This window comes from Tamandua tetradactyla, chromosome 5 (assembly GCF_023851605.1).
Source record: "Tamandua tetradactyla isolate mTamTet1 chromosome 5, mTamTet1.pri, whole genome shotgun sequence".
Classification (NCBI taxonomy): Eukaryota; Metazoa; Chordata; class Mammalia; order Pilosa; family Myrmecophagidae; genus Tamandua; species Tamandua tetradactyla.
Window position 1 is genome coordinate 179,450,802 of NC_135331.1, and position 17,927 is coordinate 179,468,728.

Below are 17,927 nucleotides of genomic sequence, written 5' to 3' on the forward strand. Positions count from 1 at the left end.
AATTGACTTTAACTTCCTTAATTATCTTGCAACATACATTTAACAGAATCTTACTACTTAGCTTGATTTTTCCTTGCAATTTATGAGTAACTTCTCTAACTTTTACCTATTTTGTCTTTTCAGTGCTCTCACAATATTTTATTTCACTTATCTTGTCAATTTCTACTGAATTCTACTTGCCTTTTTTCTGCTTTATCCATCATCTTAGGCTCACTTCATGTTTTATTGGTCATTTCTTTGACTTTTTTTTTTCTTTTATCACTTTACTTTGATCGTCAGGAAAAAAAAAAACTTTTATTTTTAAAAATGGTTAACTTCCACCCAGTAATAAATCCAATAATTTATCTACCATGTAAGCATCTCTTAATTTTTCTATGTAAGTATTAAAGCCTTTGGAGATTTTTTTTTTCGTAGGACTTAATTAGTGTAGTTTGGAACAAAATGGATACATTCTAATATACAAATCAAGCTCTTCTCACAACTTTTAAAAACATCCAAAATATAAGACTGTACACTAATATACACAAAATGAATCTATCTATAAACTTAAAAGGAAAATAATTTCTTACTTTTCAAAATAAAAAACTTAGAATAGATTGGCTCTTTGTTTTAGCTGATATAGCCACAAGCCTGTTTCAGTAATATCACAATTGAGTCTACTGGAACAAAAGATTTTTTTAAAGCTGTAGGAGGGAAGCATAACTACTCATGTACCTCTTTTTTCCAAAAAGGTTTCCTTCTCAAAACAGCTCTGAGGAATCACATCACACAAATAATTGGATCAATCAAAAGGGAAAACAGATGACCCATCCAGAAAAACTTCATATACTTTTAAGTCAGTATTCTAATTTGCTCATGAGAATAGCACTCTGATCCTATTCTTGCTAAATTTTTCCTTTTAAAGAAAGCAAAGCAATTCATCCTGGGTGTCCAAAATGACAGAAAGATAATAAAATGAAAGTATTATATGTCTCATTATCCAGTATCATTCATTTTTATGACTGAATACTACTCCTTTGTGTAAATATGCCACTTTTCACATTCCTCAGTTTGAGCACTTAGGATGCTTCCATCTTTCAGCAGTTGTGACTAATGCTACTATAAATACTGGTGTGCAAACAACTGTTCAGGTCCACACTTTCAATTCTTCTGGGCATATACCTTGTAGTAGAATTGCCAGATCATACGAGAATTCTATACTTCGCTGTCTCAGGAACTGTCAAATTGCCTTCTACAGCAGCTGCACCATTTTACTTTGCCACCAGCAATGAATGAATGTTCTACTTCTCCACATCTTCTCCAACACTGGAAATTTACCATTTTTTTAAAGAGTTGTCATTATAGTGGGTGTGAAACATATCTCATTGTGACTTTGATTTGCATTTCCCTAATGGTGAATGATAGTGAGCAACTTTTCATGTGCTTTTTGGCAAATTGTTTTTCTTCTTTGGAGAAATATCTATTCAAGTCTTCTGCCCATTTTTTAATTGATTTGTTTTGTCATAGCTGAGTTGAAGGATTTCTTTATATATTCTGGATATTAAACCCTTATTAGATATGTGGTTTGCAAATATTTTCTCCAATTGGGTAGGCTGTCATTTCACTCTCACAATGAAGTCCTTTGAAGCTTTCAATTTTGATGAAGTCCCTTTTATCTATTTTTTTCTTTAGTTCTTGTGCTTTGGGTGCAAATTCTAAGAAACCATTGCTTAACACCAGGTCCTAAAGATGCTTTCCTAGGTTTTCTTCTAGGAGTTTCACAGTTCTGGCTCTGAGATTTAGGTCTTTATCCATTTTGAGCTGACTTTCGTATACTGTTAAGGTCGTTCAGTATGGTTATTTAAATAGTAGCTACTCAGTTTCTAGAAATGTGCTGTGCACTTAAAAAAAATATTTAAGGCTCATTGATTTCTGGCAATAAAGACTCAGCTAGGCCTTAACACAGTCAAGTGGTCTGATGACTGTACAATCAGTTCTCTCTAAAGCAAAGACGGTAACATTACCGCAGGAACAGCAAGGCCCCAAGACACTGTACATCAGAACTCCTCTTCAGAATATAGTGTTACATTTTTCAATACCAATTTTGAGTCTTTTAAATAGAATATCAACTTATCCAGTATTTTTTTTATCCAGGTCACTTAGTTTTTCCAGTATTAATATTTCTCACACTGAAAATTAAGGAAGATTAAAGTTGAATGAAGAAGCAAACTACTGTAATTCATTTCCCTTCTAAAAACTTGTTTTTATTGGAAGCAAAAAAATATATACAGTACTCAAGTCTTCCATAATATATTAATATATCTGTAATTGCACATGAAATAATAACTGATCTTATTCAATTTTTAAATTATAACTGAGAATAAAAACACTACTGACAAAGATGATTTACACTTTTACATAAAGAACTGAATGCATACAGTAAAATACAAACTGCTGTTTTCAGGACTCAGGTAATCATTCACTAGCCTATCTTAAAAGCAACTTAGTGAGTTGAAACCAATCCTTTTTAATGAAATAGACAAGAAGAGAACAAAATAGCAAACATCAAAGCACATTTACCCTTATATGTCATAAGATAAAATATATTTCACATTCTAACATCTTTGGTATATTAAATATAAAATGTACTTATGCACAAAGTCCAGAGTAGCCTTCAACTACCCCAATTCTGCATATTAATAAACATCAATATAGAACTAAATTATAAAGGAATAAATCCAGGGGATACAACAAAAAAATCTCCACCTGCCCATAAATGGTCCATCCAATCAATTTCTGAAACTCTTCATTTCAATTCAGAAGTATTAAATGAATTATATTGCTCCTCTCCATCCCATTGTCAAAGATCATGACTTTCGGCCCGACTGCTACAATCTCCCAGAACTTAGCTTCCTGCCAGAACGCTAATCAAGCCAGCCTCAACCCTACTAGTAAAATCCTCCTAGTTAGACATGTTTATGTCATTCTCCTACTTATACAGTTCTGCAGGCTCTTTTTTAAAAAACTCAAACTGCCTATTTTTAAAAACTCAAACTCCTTACATCTGGCACAATTCCACCAATTGGCAATCTCATTTTCCAACCCTCTGCAACCCCTACTGCTCCATTCCAGTTCTACTACACACACACACACTCACTCAAGCCACACTTACCTAATCACAGCCTCCAAGCAAAGCTCAGGCCCTTTCACGACTCCAAATAATCTCCCTTCTTTACATTATTTAAGTGTTCCAGTTCAGACTTAACCTGATTTATAAGTTTTCTTTGATTATTCCAGGTGATATTAACTACTTTGTATACTCCCAATATATTATTCAAAATTTCCATTACATCATTCACTAAATTATTTTAACCCATATGTGCATGACTTTTTTTCTCCTCACCAAATGGGGAGAGTGAAAAACAACTTTTTTCTTTTAGTCTCCTGAACATAGCACAGAAAGGTACAGTTAGGTAGGGCCCCAGTAAATGTAGTCTCTATTACCATCGGCATCCAATAAATGTTTATAGAATAAAATTATAATTTTGGAAGCCTAATAATTAGAGCTACAAAAATATTCTCCCATCTAAAAGAAGGATTAGAACAAGTTTGGTTTTTTTTTTAGGTTATTGTTCTAATTTTTAATTCCAGGAGATTTTTACAAATCCTTTAAACTTTGCATTAAGCATCTATTTAAAGATCAGTAAATATTTATCAAGGCAGCTAAAAAAAAAAAAGTATTAATTTTGAAAAGCTGACAACCAAAATTCCTCATAAATATGTCTCAAACAAGGTCAAAAGACTTTTTTGTAAAAAGAGTCACAGAAAATTAAATAGAACATTAAACCACACACAAAAAATTTTCGTGGTGATAGTTGCCAGAAAATCCAAGTAAAACAAGTTACCATTCTTCCCTTAGAGGAAAAAAAAAGTTATACTCGATAATTATAGTGATGTCAGAAAGCCTACCAATCTTATATATTAATTTTCAGAAAACTCAACAAAATGCCATCATAATATTTTGAAATACTCATTTTCTTGACAGTCTACTCTGGGAAGTTACTCAAAACTACATAAAGTACTACTTAAAATATCTCAAATATGGAAAAAGCACAAAAATGTTCATAAGAGAGTTATAATATTAAAATTTGGAAAACACCCATCCCCCCTTGCTGTACATTATGTAAATTACCGATGTAATATGTGGTTAAAACATTTTTTAAATACTTACAGAAACTATGAATAACAAGCAGGAAAGTCTTTGATATAAGGATACATTAAAATGCAGCATACAAACTTATATGTATGGTGTTATTTAATAAAATATGAAAGTTAAAATAGATGAAAACGCTACTTGTAGCAAGGTGATGAGATTATAGAACATTTTACATCATTCTCTGGTTTTTAAAAGAATGTATAGTTATAATATTAAATATATTTTACAATAAAATGGAATGATTATGAACATTTTTTAGAAAATAAGTCAGATAAACAACAATCTTTAAATATAAGAATTATATTAGGCTGATTATTTCTACAGACAAATAGATTTAAAATAAAGCTGAAGGATTCAGATTATATGTTAAAGAACAATTCCCTGAACTTAAGGATGAAACTACTTCATTTTCCATATTAAATTTGTTATCCATTCTTTGATGCGTTATTTATAAGCTTCACTATAGATAAAACTTTCTCCCAAAGGGACTTGGCCACACCCAAACAGCTTCTGTGTGCATTATGTGAAAGCCAATAGAGAAGGTGTAGTGCCAGGATCCTCATGTCTTTTGAGCTAACCCTCAGAACATACCTGTATACAGTGCTGATTATTTGTGACGATCTATATTGAAGGTTTGTTTTTTTTAATGGATGTCTCATCATGCAACTTAATACTGAAAAATGCTTTTACTTGGAATAAAATGAGTAGAATAGAAAAAAAGTCTCACATATAAATAAGGGAATACATGTGTGTCTATCTGTGTACTAGGTCAAAATGTAAAATATATATATTTTAATGAGAGTCATGGGTAAAAATGTTTCAAAAACACAAGCTAGAACATAGTAAACCTTGGATAAATTTGCTTTTTAGTTCTGTTTGTTTTTTCCTTTGAAGTGTATGTGAATTAGAGCTTCCTCACAAGTACAAACAAGATTACCATATAGTAATCCCATATATACGTCTGAAATATCATTATCCTGCATGATTTTGTTGATTTGACTGAAAAGGAAATTCTACTACATTGCCAGCACTATTAGATACAATCACTTCAAGGAGAGGACTTATTTACCTCTTTAGCAAACTGTGACAGAGTTGCTTAAAGTAGAGAGAGTGCATGAAGCCCTGTGATCAGTGACTGTATCAGAAAGAACTGGATTCAAAAATCCAGGCTCTCCACCACCATGAGTTATTTAATTTTAGGACAACAATATTAACCTCCATGACCCTCAGTTTATTTATCTTTAACATGAAATTAAATCAGACCTGCGCTGCCATAAAACTGTGATGATATTAATAAAGTCTACTTAAATAGGGTTTGCCGTAACAATTAAGATTATGAATATAGGATATTTGACAGAGTTCAGTTCTTAATAAATTCTCTGTAAATATTGGTTATCATAATTTTTATTACTAAATAATAACTGGTTTACAAAACATTTAAATGAAATACTGAACTATTAAAAAACAATCTAGGGAAATTTTTAAACCCTTTTTCAAAAACCAAATGAGAAAATTAATAAAATATTTACAATCTTTGAAACAAGCTGTACAACACTGAAGATAGCTAAGATCAAAGAAATATAATACAGTGACACATTCTTCATCCCAGTCCTCCACTCCATTTCAGTACTGCTTATCTCTAGGGTAATTCCAGTAGCCTTAATTTTTAATTTAAAATTAGCAGTATAGCTTAATGGAAAAGAATGTGGACTGTGAAACCAATCTGCCTGGATTCAAATTCTGCTGTATGTCTATCAGCAGTGAAACTTGGAGCAAGTCACCTCAGCTTGTCATATACAAACTGAGGGGTAAAAACGATGTTGTGATACTTAAAATGAAGTCACTGTGATACTCAAATGAAGTAATATGCAAAGATATAAATAGTGTCAGGCAGATAATTCAGTGCCCAATAAATGTTGCAGTTACTATTTTATTAATTTATATGCATAGGACATTTCTAGAAGGATAACTAAAAACTCCATTGACCTGTGCACAGAGACCTTCCAGTCAATGTACAGTGCCTGTCCCTGACTCCTGAGACAGGTTGCTATGGGCAGCAGGTTTTTGACAGAGACTGGGAAGGAAGGGGAGATGCAGAGTGAAACCAGTTTGACAATTGGCCAGCAAGAGTACCACTACTGCTTCCCTTTCCCCACAAAGGTTCAGAGCCCTCAGGTGTGCATGGGGAAGAGATGCGGCCAAGGAAAACAGCCAAGCCATTCTGCACTGCCAGGCTTTTCTGGATTTGCTGAGGGCAGTCCCACAGCCTAAGGTCATTTGAAGCAGAAGCCTGGAGACCACGAGACCCATCAGACCCACAAGCAGGTCCTCCACCAAGGTACACAATGCCCACCTGCCATCCCTGCAGTTGGCAGCTTTCAGCGTGCACCAAGACCAGTGGCCTTGGGTAGAAGTGCACTGGATCTCCATCCTGCTCATCTAGCTGCTGCGATGGGGAGAGCAGGCCTGAGAGGAAAAAGAGGTCCAAGAGTGCCATCTCTTGAGAAGACGCAGAAAGTGCAGTCTGACAAACTGCCTAAGTGCCTAGCTTTCAACAGATCTTCAAGTAGAATTGCATATCCTGCCTGAGGTCTGGGAGGTCTCGGTTTAGTAGGGAATTACTGATAAACCAAGCACAAAAGGAGACCTTTGATGCAAACCCAAACAAATACAAAATCTTAGATGACTGAGGGAAATCAATTTTCAAAATAATCTTATCAAGATAATCAAATGCCTTGAAGCCAAAGGAAAATCACAAAACATATGAAGCTGCAGATAGATATGGTCCAGTGAAATGAACAAATTAAAACACATGTGGAGATACAGAATTTGGAACAATTAATAAAAGACATTCATACAAATCTCCTAAATAAATTCAATGGGTTGACTAATGACATAAAAGTTATCAAGAAGACACTAGAAGAGCATAAAGAAGAGTTTGAAAGAATAAACTAAGAAAAATAGTATATTTCACAGAGCTGAAAGATACTAAAGGCCAAATAAAAACATACTAGAGACACAAAACAGCAATTTGAAGAGACAGGAGAAAGGATAAGCAAACTAGAGGACAGGACAATGTAATCTGAATGCACAAAAGAACAAATGGCAAAGTAGATGGGAAAATTTGAATTGGACCTCAGGGAAAGGATGGACAGCACGTCCTGTTGTCCCGTAAGAAAAGAAGAGGAAAGGGCTAGGAAGATGAGTTGAGGAGATAATGTTGGGAAAATGTCCCAACCCATATAAAAGATACAAATATGCAAACCAAAGAACTCAACAAACCCCAAACAGAATAACTACAAACAGACCCACTCCGAGACACATACTAATCAGACTCTCAATGCTAAAGAAAAACAGAAAGCCCTGAAAACAGCTAAAACTGATTCACCACATACAAGGGAAGCCATATAAGACTTAGTCGTACTACTCAACTGGCACCATGGAGGCAAGAAGGCAATGCAATGATTCTGAAAGAGAAAGATTTCTAACCAAGAATTTTTTATCCAGCAAAGTTATCTTTCAAAAGCAAGGGAGAGATTAAAATTTTCACAGAGACAAAGGCTGAGAGAATTTGTTAACAAGACACCTGCCCTACAAGAAATACTAAAGGGAGTTCTGTCAGCTGAAAGAAATAAAAAGTAGAGGGAGTTCTGGAGGAGGGCACAGAATTGAAGAATATGGGTAACAGTAACTTAAAATACAAAAAGAGAAAGAGGGAAAAGAATATATAGATCTGACAAATAAAAACCAAAGGATAAGATGGTAGATTCAACAACCGCTTTTACAAAAACTTTAAATGTTAATAGACTAAACTAACCAATTAAAAGATACAGATTGGCAGAATGGATTAAGAAATAGGAAACAATGCTCAACTTTGCTGGCCACTAGAGAAATGCAAATCAAAACCACAATGAGATATCATCTCACACCCACCAGAATGGCCATTATCAATAAAACAGAAAACGACAAGTGCTGGAGAGGGTGTGGAGAAAGAGGCACAGACTTATCCACTGTTGGTGGAAATGTCAAATGGTACAACTGCTGTGGAAGGCAGTTTCGCGGTTCCTCAAAAAGCTAAATATAGAATTGCCACATGACCCAGCAATACCACTGCTAGGTATTTACTCAAAGGACATGAGGGCAAGGACACAGACATTTGCACACCAATGCTTATAGCAGCATTATTTACCATTGCAAAAAGATGGAAACAGCCAAAATGTCCATCAACAGAAGAGAGCTAAACAAACTGTGGTATACACATACGATGGCGAATTATGCAGCTGTAAGACAGAATAAAGTTATGAAGTATGTAACAACATGGATGGACCTTACGGACATTATGCTGAGTGTGATTAGCCAGAAACAAAAGGACAAATATTACATGGTCTCACTGATATGAACTGACATTAGTGAATAAACTTGGAATATTTCGTTGGTAACAGAGACCATCAGGAGATAGAAATAGGGTAAGATACTGGGTAATTGAAGATGAAGGGATACAGATTGTGCAACAGGACTGAATATAAAAACTCAGAAATGGACACACAATACTACCTAACTGTAATACAATTATGTTAAAACACTGAATGAAGCTGAATGTGAGAATGATAGAGGGAGGAGGCTGCGGGCATAAATGAAATCAGAAAGAAAGATAGATGATAAAGACTGAGATGGTATAATCTAGGAATGCCTAGAGTGTATAATGATAGTGACTAAATGCACAAATTTAAAAAATATTTTTGCATGAGGAAGAACAAAGGAATGTCATTACTTCAGGGTGCTGAAAATAGATGGTAATTAGTATTTTAAAATTTCAACTTATGTGTGAGACTAAAGCAAAAAATGTTTATTTGGTACAAAAGCTATATTTTGACTAATGCATTTCCTAATATAAGTTATGCAGACAGCTTAATTGAACACCATAAGTACATGGAACTTTGAGTAGGACATGAGATTTTGTTGGTTTGTCCAGAGTGATGCCCCGATAAATCTCAGAGTGATTTAATCAGTGAATAAAAAAGTATTTGCAAAATCCCCTTCGGGGAATGGTTGAATTCTTGATATTCTCACAAGTAGTGTGGACAACCAAAGCTATAGGCTAAGCCGCCAGTCTTGGGGTTTGTTCATATGAAACTTAACCCCAAAAGGATAGGTCAAGCCTACTTAAAAATCAGGGCTACGAGTCAACCCCAAGATGTGGCCTCTCTCTCCAGCTAACACAACAAGCAAACTCACCACCCTTCCCCTGCCTACATGGGACATGACTTCCAGGGGTGTGGACCTTCCTGGCAACGTGGGACAGAAATCCTGGAATGAGCTGAGACTCAGCATCAAGGGATTGAGAAAACCTTCTCAAACAAAAGGAGGAAGAGTGAGATGAGACAAAGTGTCAATGGCTGAGAGATTCCAAACAGAGTCAAGAAGTTATCCTGGAGGTTACTCTTATGCGTTAAGTAGGTATCACCTTGTTATTCAAGCTGTAATGGAGAGGATGGAGGGAACTGCCTGAAAATGTGGAGCTGTGTTCCAGTAGCCATGTTTCTTGATGATGATTGTATAATGATATAGCTTTCACAATGTGACTGTGTGATTGTGAAAACCTTGTGTCTGATGCCCCTTTTATCTACCTTGTCAGCAGATGAATAGAACATATAGAGTAAAAATAAATAATTGGGGGAACAAATGTTAAATTATTTTGAAATGCTATCGATCAATGAAAGGGAAGAGTAAGGGGTATGGGATGTATAATTTTTTTTTTCTGTTTTCATTTTATTTCTTTTTCTGTTGTCTTTTTATTTCTCAGCAGATGTTCTAAGAAATGATCATGATGATGAATATGCAACTATGTGATGATATTGTGAGTTACTGATTATATATGTAGAACAGAAAAAAAAAAAGAAATAGGAAACATCTACATGCTGCTTACAAGCGACTCATCTTAGACCCAAGGATACAAACAGATTGAAAGTCAAAGGATGGTTTTCATATATGCCCTTTATCATACTGTGGAAGTTCCTGCTGATTCCTACCTTTTGAAGTATTTTTATTAGAAAAGGATGCTAAATTTTGTTGAATTCTTTTTCAGAATCAATGTAACACATTAATAAATCAAAAGGGAAAAAATCACATGAACATCTCAATTGACTCTGAAAAAGAATTCAACAAAGTTTAGCATACTTTTCTAATTTAAGATTTTAAAATGTGAACTATGAACAACTACATGCCAGCAAACTAGGCAACTTAAATAAAGTGGATAATTCCTAGAAACACAGGAATAACCCACATTGACTTGAGAAGAAACAGAAGATCTCAACAAACAAATCACAAGTAAAGAGATTCAATCAGTCATCAAAAATCAAAAATCTTCCCACAAAGAAAAGCTCAGGGCCAGGTGGCTTCACAAAGGAACTTCAGCAAACATTCCAAAAGGAACCAACAACAATTCTGCTCAAACTCTACCAAAATTTTGAGGAAAAAGGAACACTAAGTAACTCATTTTATGACATTAAAATCTCTCTAATACCAAAACCAAATAAAGATACTACAAGAAAGGAAAACTACAGGCCAGTCTCCCGAATGAATATACTTTCAAAAATTCTCAACAAAGTATTTGCAAATCCAATCCAATGACACATTAAAAGAATGACATGCCACGACCAACTGGGGTTTATACCAGTTTGCAAGGGTAGTTTAAGATGAGAAAATCAATCAACGCAACACAATTCATTAATAAATCAAAAGGGAAAAATCACATGAACATCTCGATTGACTCTGAAAAAGAATTTAACAAAATTTAGCATTCTTTTCTAATAAAATACTTCAAGAGGTAGGCATGAAAGGAAACTTCCATAATATGATAAAGGGCATATATGAAAACCCAAAGCCAGCATCATACTTAATGGTGGGAGACTGGAAGCATTCCCCCTAAGATTGGAAACAAGATAAGGGTGCTCACTGTCATGACTCTTATTCAACATTGTGCTAGAAAATTCTAGTACAATGAAAGCAATCAGGCAGGAAAAAGAAATCAAAGGCATCAAAATCGGAAAAGAAGTATTAAAACGTTCATTATTTGCAGATGACATGACCCTATATTTGGAAAACAAAGATATTGAGCTAACAAACAAATTCAGCAAAGTGGAGGGATATAAGATTAATGTGCGAAAATCAGTAACGTTTCTATACACAAGCAATGACCTTACTGAGGACACAATTAAGGAAAAAAATCCATTCAAAATAACAACTAAAAGAATCAAGTATGTAGGAATAAATTTAGCCAGGGATGTAAAGGACCTGTATACAAAAATCTACATAACATTCCTAAAAGAAATTTTTAAAAAAAACTTAAATAGGTGTAAAGACATTTCCTGCTCACGGACAGGAAGGTTAAATGTAGTTAAGCTGTCAATTCTACCCAATTTGATCTAAAGAGTCAACATACACCAGTCAAAATTCCAACAATCTACTTCGAAGTCTTGGTAAAGCTAGTTATCAAATTCATTTGGAAGGTAAATCAACCTCAAATAGCCAAAAATTTCTAAAAAAAAAAAAAAGATGAATGAAGGGGGAGGACTAACACTTCCTGATTTTTTTTTTTTTACATGAGCAGGCACCGGGAATCGAACCCAGGTCCTCTAGCATGGCAGACGAGAACTCTGCCTGCTGAGCCATCGTGGCCCGCCCACTTCCTGATTTTAAAGCTTATTATAAAGCCACAGTGGTCAAAACAGCATGGTACTGGCACAAAAATAGATATACTAACCAACAGAATCAAAGTGAGAGTGCAGGAACAGAACACCAAATCTATGATCAATTGATCTTCATCAAGGCCCCCAAATCCACTAAACGGGGACAAAGCACTCTTTCCAATAAGTGGGCCTGGTAGAACTGGATATTAATAGCTAAAAATGAAAGAGGACTCCTGTCTTACACCCTGTTCTAGTTTGCTAGCTGCCGGAATGCAACACACCAGAGACGGATTGGCTTTTAATAAAAGGGGATTTATTTTGTTAGTTCTTCAGAGGAAAGGCAGCTAACTTTCAACTGAGGTTCTTGCTTACATGGGAGGGCAAAAGGTGATCTCTGCTGGCCTTCTCTCCAGGCCTCTGGGTTCCAACAACCTTCCCCAGGGTGATTTCTTTCTGCATCTCCAAAGGTCTGGGCTGAGCTGTGAGTGCTGAGATGAGGTATGCTGGGCTGCTTGGGCTGTGCTATGTTGAGCTCTCTCATTTAAGCACCAGCCAATTAAGTCAAACATCATTCACTGCAGCAGGCACATTTCCTAGCCGACTGCAGATGTAATGAGCAACAGATGAGGTTCACATACCATTGGCTCATGCCCACAGCAACAGAACTAGGTACCTTCACAAGTTGACAACTGAATCCAACTATCACACACCCTATATGAAAATGAATTCAAAGTGGATCAAAAACCTAATAACAGCCAGTACTATACACTCCTAGAAAAAAATACAGGGAAACATCTTTAGGACCTAGTAGCTTCCTAAACTTTACACCCAAAGCACAAGCAACAAAGGAATAGATAAATGAGAACTCCTCAAAATCAAATGTTTCTGGGCCTTAAAGGACTCTGTCTAGAAGGTGAAGAGGCAGCCAGTTCAATGGGAGAAAACAGCTGGAAACCACATATCAGGTAAGAGTTTGATATCCAGCGTAAATAAAGAAATCATACAACTCGACCACAAAAAAACAAACCCTATTATAAAATGGGCGAAAGCTATGAATAGACTTTTTTTTTCCTTAGAACAAATACAAATGGCTAAAAAGCTCATCTGCATTAGCTAAAGGGAAATACAAAAGCAAAACTACAATGAGATATTATCCACACATATAAAAATGGCTGTTATTAAACAAACAGGAAACCAACAATGTTGAAGATATGGAAAATTTAGAACCCTTACTCACTGCTGGTAGAAGGCTTAATGGGACAGCCTCTGTGGAAGACAGTTTGGAAGTTCCTCAGAAAAGTAAAAATCGAGCTGCCCTGCAACACGGCAATACCACTACTCGGTATATATCCAGAAGAGTTGAAAGCAGTGACAAAGACATTTTCACACCAGCATCATTATTCCAAATTGCCCATCCACAGACAAGTGGATAAATAAAAGGTAGTTGTGCTGGTTTAACAGGATGTTTGTACCCTAGAAAAGCCATGTTTTAATCCTAATCCCATTTTGTAAAGTCAGACATTTTTTCTAATTCCTATTCAATATTGTATTTGAAATTTTAATTAGATTATCTCCCTGGAGATATGTGACTCAATCAGAGTGGTTGTTAAATTGGATTAGGTGGAGAGGTGTCTTCACTCATTCCATGTGGGTCTTGATTAGTTTACTAGAATCCTGTAGAAGAGAACAACAAGAGAGAAAGGCAGGAGATTCAGAGAGAGCAAAGCAGAATGACACAGCTATGAAAAGCAGAGAGTCCACCAGCCAGAGACTTTTGGAGATGAAGAAGGAAAATGCCTCTTGGGGAGCTTCATGAAACAGCAAGACAGAAGAGAAAGCTAGGAGATGATGTTACATCCGCCATGTGCCTTCCCAGATGAAAAACCCTAACTGTGTTTGCCATGTGTCTTCTTACTTGAGAAAGAAACTCTGTACTTGATTGGCCTTCCTGAACCAAGAAGTTCCCTTGATGTCTAAGATTGAACATTTTTATAGAGATGCTTTAATTGGGACATTTTCCTGGCCTTAGAACTATAAGCTAGAAATTTACTAAATTCCTCTTTTTAAAAGGGGAATACAGTGGTATATACATATGATGGAATATTATGCAGCAGTTAGATGAAATGATGGCCTGAAGCATATGACAGCACAGATGAACCTTGAAGCCATAATGAGAGACACGGCTAATTGCAACAGTTTGCCAACCCCCTAAGAACATCTTTCCTGTTAACCCGAAAGAACACCCAGGGCTCTATGTGAGATCCTACAAAGGTGCACATACTAAGTTTACTTTTCCTAAACCTAAAACTTTCAGATGGTTCCTAGGCCAGGTAAGTCTTGAAACACAGAGGTCTCAGTCTCTCTAAGAACATCAACAATTCCATTCTCCTGTCTCATATTGTCCACAACCCTTTTCAACATGAAAAAAGTTAGAATGGACATGTGCTGGTTTGAAAGAATTATATGCCATAGAAAAATCATGTCTCACCTGATTCCACCTCGTGGAGACAACTGTTTCCTTTAGTCCCTATTCAGCACTTTAGGTTGGAGGCTTGGTTAGATTATCTCCATGGAGATGTGACTCACCCCATTGGGGGTATTAATTAGAGGGAGATGTGACTCCAGCCTTTCCAGGTGGGTCTTGATTAGTTTATTGGAATCCTTTAAAAGAGGAAGCATTTTGAAGAAAGTTTCAGAGTAACAAGAGCAACAAGAGAGCCAGGAGAACCATGACAGTCCACGCAGCCAGAGACCTTTGGAGATGAAGAAGGAATACACCTCTGGGGGAGCTTTACGAAAGAAGAAGCCTGAAGAGAAAGCTAGCAGACCCTGCCATGCTCACCATGTACCTTTTAGTTGAGAGAGAAACCCTGAATGTCATCAGCCTTTCTTGAGTGAAGGTAACCTCTTGCTGGTGCCTTAATTTGGGCACTTTTATAGACTTGCTTTAATTAGGACATTTTCATGGCCTTAAAACTGTAACCTTGCAACTTATCAAACTCCCCTTCGCAAAAGCCATTCCACTTCTGGTATACTGCATTCCAGCAGCTAACAAACTAGAACAGGGCATAACCCAAATATCCCTAAAGATTGAGAGAAGAATCAAAGGCAAAGGAGGAGTTATAACAGAGAAGCTAGGATTAAACAAATGAGTATGACCACTGATCATTATATTGATCATTCTTTCTAATCTCCAGTTTGCTAGAGTAGCTAAAAGGAAAAACCAAAAATGTAATCCATATCAAGCTTTGAATCTGTTCCATAACTACTTGTTAAAATGTACTTTTTAAAAAAAATCTACTGCTTTTTTGTATAGATGTTATATTTCACAATAAAAAAATGTTTACATATATATATATATATATATATATATATAAACAGAAAAAAAAAACCTTCCATACCAGGAATTCTACTGGGTTTTGAACCTATTTGTATGAATAGAAATGTATGAATATATCACCTTCTGTGGCATAATTTTATTCTTGACCTGGTGGCTTAGTCTCTTTCTCTCCCTCCCTCGCCATTTTGGCACGTCCGGTTCTTCTAGACCTCTGAATTACAAGCCTCACCGGCGACTAGTGATGATGCAGTCTTGTCTCTCTAACCCTATTGGTCTTCTCCTTAGTCCTCCACCTACCCAACATCCTCTGCTACGGGTACACTCAGGAACAGCATCTCTATGGTCACAGTCACTCATCCGTCCTCCCTGTGTGATTGGCTACCCTCCCCTGGAGGCCACGCCCTAACTCCGCCTCTCCTCAAACTGTATATAATCCAGGGTTCGCCGAGCCTCGTGGTCTTTAGCTACTGGCGGCCCTGGCATAAGCGTCTACCAACAATAAAGCTACCTCGCTTCATGCCTTAATTGACTCGGCCTCCAGTCCTTTAGACCCGCAGCGAGGTCTCCTGCGCGCGCCCCTTGGACCCAAACCCCCAGCTTGAGCCCCTTTTCTGCGTGCGGCAGTGTCGTCTAGCAAGCAGTGAGAAGCAGAGGAGTAGAGGGTCCCCGATAGTCTAGCGGTTGGGCCAAACCGCAACCTTCAAATTCACTCACAAGGAAAAATTGAGTCTAGCAAAGACAGAATTTTACAAGCCTAATCAAAACAAAAATCTTTATATCAGGGACTGAAAATTGAGTATTATGATTTAGTAAGCACAGCCAAGGATAAGCTTCTTTTAGGAGTGACCATTTCATGAAGTATCTTTTCGGTAATCAGCCATTAAAAATAATACTTGAGATCAAATAAACTTAGAACCAACCCTTAGAATTACCATATCACAAAATGGTAAATCAAGATTCTCAAAAATAATGAAACAGATTCTACCATAATTTCTCAGAAAAAAAAATGAGAAAGAACAAGTTTAACCATTAATATTATAAATTGTTAATATCATGTATCTCATATTGTTTATTTCATCTTTCTTTTTCAATTTCTACTTCTGTAACACTTATGTATATTGGTATAGAGGTATAAGTCTATAACATAAACTTTGTATTTCTTCAAATATACCATATCCTCATTAACAAAATATACCATTTTTACATACCACTAAAAAAAATGTGCCAATTAAATAATGACACCATGAAGCATATGATAATGCATCCAGATATAAGAAATATTAAAAGATTTTTTAAAGTACATCTTTAAATGGACATGATAAATACTGCACACACATAATGGGAGCATTTGACTGAAAATTTTTACAGCTAGTTGTGCATACTCAAAAAATAGTCAAACAACAGGTAACAAAGGTGGGAGGTGGTGCTTGGAGGCTCCTCCCATCCCACAGAGATTCAAAGATGAGCTTAGACTTGAAATATGTGGTTCTAACCAGGGGTGAAATTCTAGGTGAGACGAAAGTAAGACCAACAGGATTAGATTCAAGCTTTGGACAGGAACGTGAAAGTTATTAAATAATAATAATGGAAGATGGTTCCACTCCGTTCAAATAAGGTTAGCAGTTAAAAATAATGTTAGCAGCATCAAATTAGTAAGCATAGTGCTTTTTCATATAAACACACTAACTTGTAAATAATAACTACAATAAAAATCCAGCTTAATCTAAACTAATTGACTTCCTTGCATTTAAGGATTTAAATCAAATGTTAAGCAATCAGTTCTAGTACTTATTGCTTTCTAAATATAGAAGAAAAAGTTCATTCATTAACCACTGCAAATAATTTTAAAAACAGGGCCACAAAAAATATAAGAAAGATTCTTCAGATTGTGATTTTGCATTTGTTTTCATTATAAAGGTTTTCAATAAGGCTGATTCAGGCTGGGATTAAAATTAGCTCAAATTAAGAATACATGATTAGATAGGCAAATAAGGCATTCGCCTTCCATCGCTAGATAAATAAGGCATTTGCCTTTCATAGCAAAAGTATGAGTTCAAACCAATAAATATGCTCCAAATACTTATGACATAAAACAAGAAATTCAAGGTTAGGGTGGCAATTAACAGAGTTAAGACTATCACATATGAAGAAATTACTATCTATTGATTTCAGTGCGTGGACAAGCCAAAGAGATCTATCCTCTGGTTCCATGAAATGCTATATTCAAAACGGTATTTTAGCAGCTGTTCAGAATGAGGGTCACATATTTAATTTACTCTTTCACAAGCCTTTGATTTATTCATAAACTGGAAAAATGAAGTACAGTATCAACTAATGAGAGGTTATTAATAAACCTCTACAAATGTGAGGGAATATACCAAGTGGTATTCCAGAGGGGTTTTACCTTTGTCTTAGAATGAAACTGCTTCAAAACATCACCAAATAGAGGTTATTATGTACCACAGCAAATTATGCCAAAACAAAGAATGATCATCAGAACTCAAGAGAAAATAAACACCCCAATTAAAATAAATTTTCCTAAACTAAAGAAGCAAAAAAGGTTACTTTTATATACAATAGTAGAATAAGCTAATTATTCTCCAATTAATCTTTTACTTTTCTGATACTTAGAAGCGTAAATACCATTCACAAGTCATTTAAATGTCAAAACTAAAACAATATTTTAGTTTAAAATATTTCATTT

General features: G+C 35.7%; 1 protein-coding gene across 6 annotated transcripts in view; it reads right to left on the reverse strand.

Annotated features, from left to right (window-relative positions):
- CEP85L (centrosomal protein 85L) overlaps positions 1-17,927 on the reverse strand; it is a 165,916-nt gene that overhangs the window by 141,784 nt on the left and 6,205 nt on the right. Inside the window, exon 1 of one of the 6 annotated variants that reach the window (XM_077162760.1) lies at positions 15,344-15,621. The exons of the other annotated variants lie outside the window; for them this stretch is intronic. The gene's annotated coding sequence lies outside the window, so the exon portion shown is untranslated. Of the gene's footprint in view, positions 1-15,343; positions 15,622-17,927 lie in introns of those variants that run through there. 6 annotated transcript variants of the gene reach the window in all.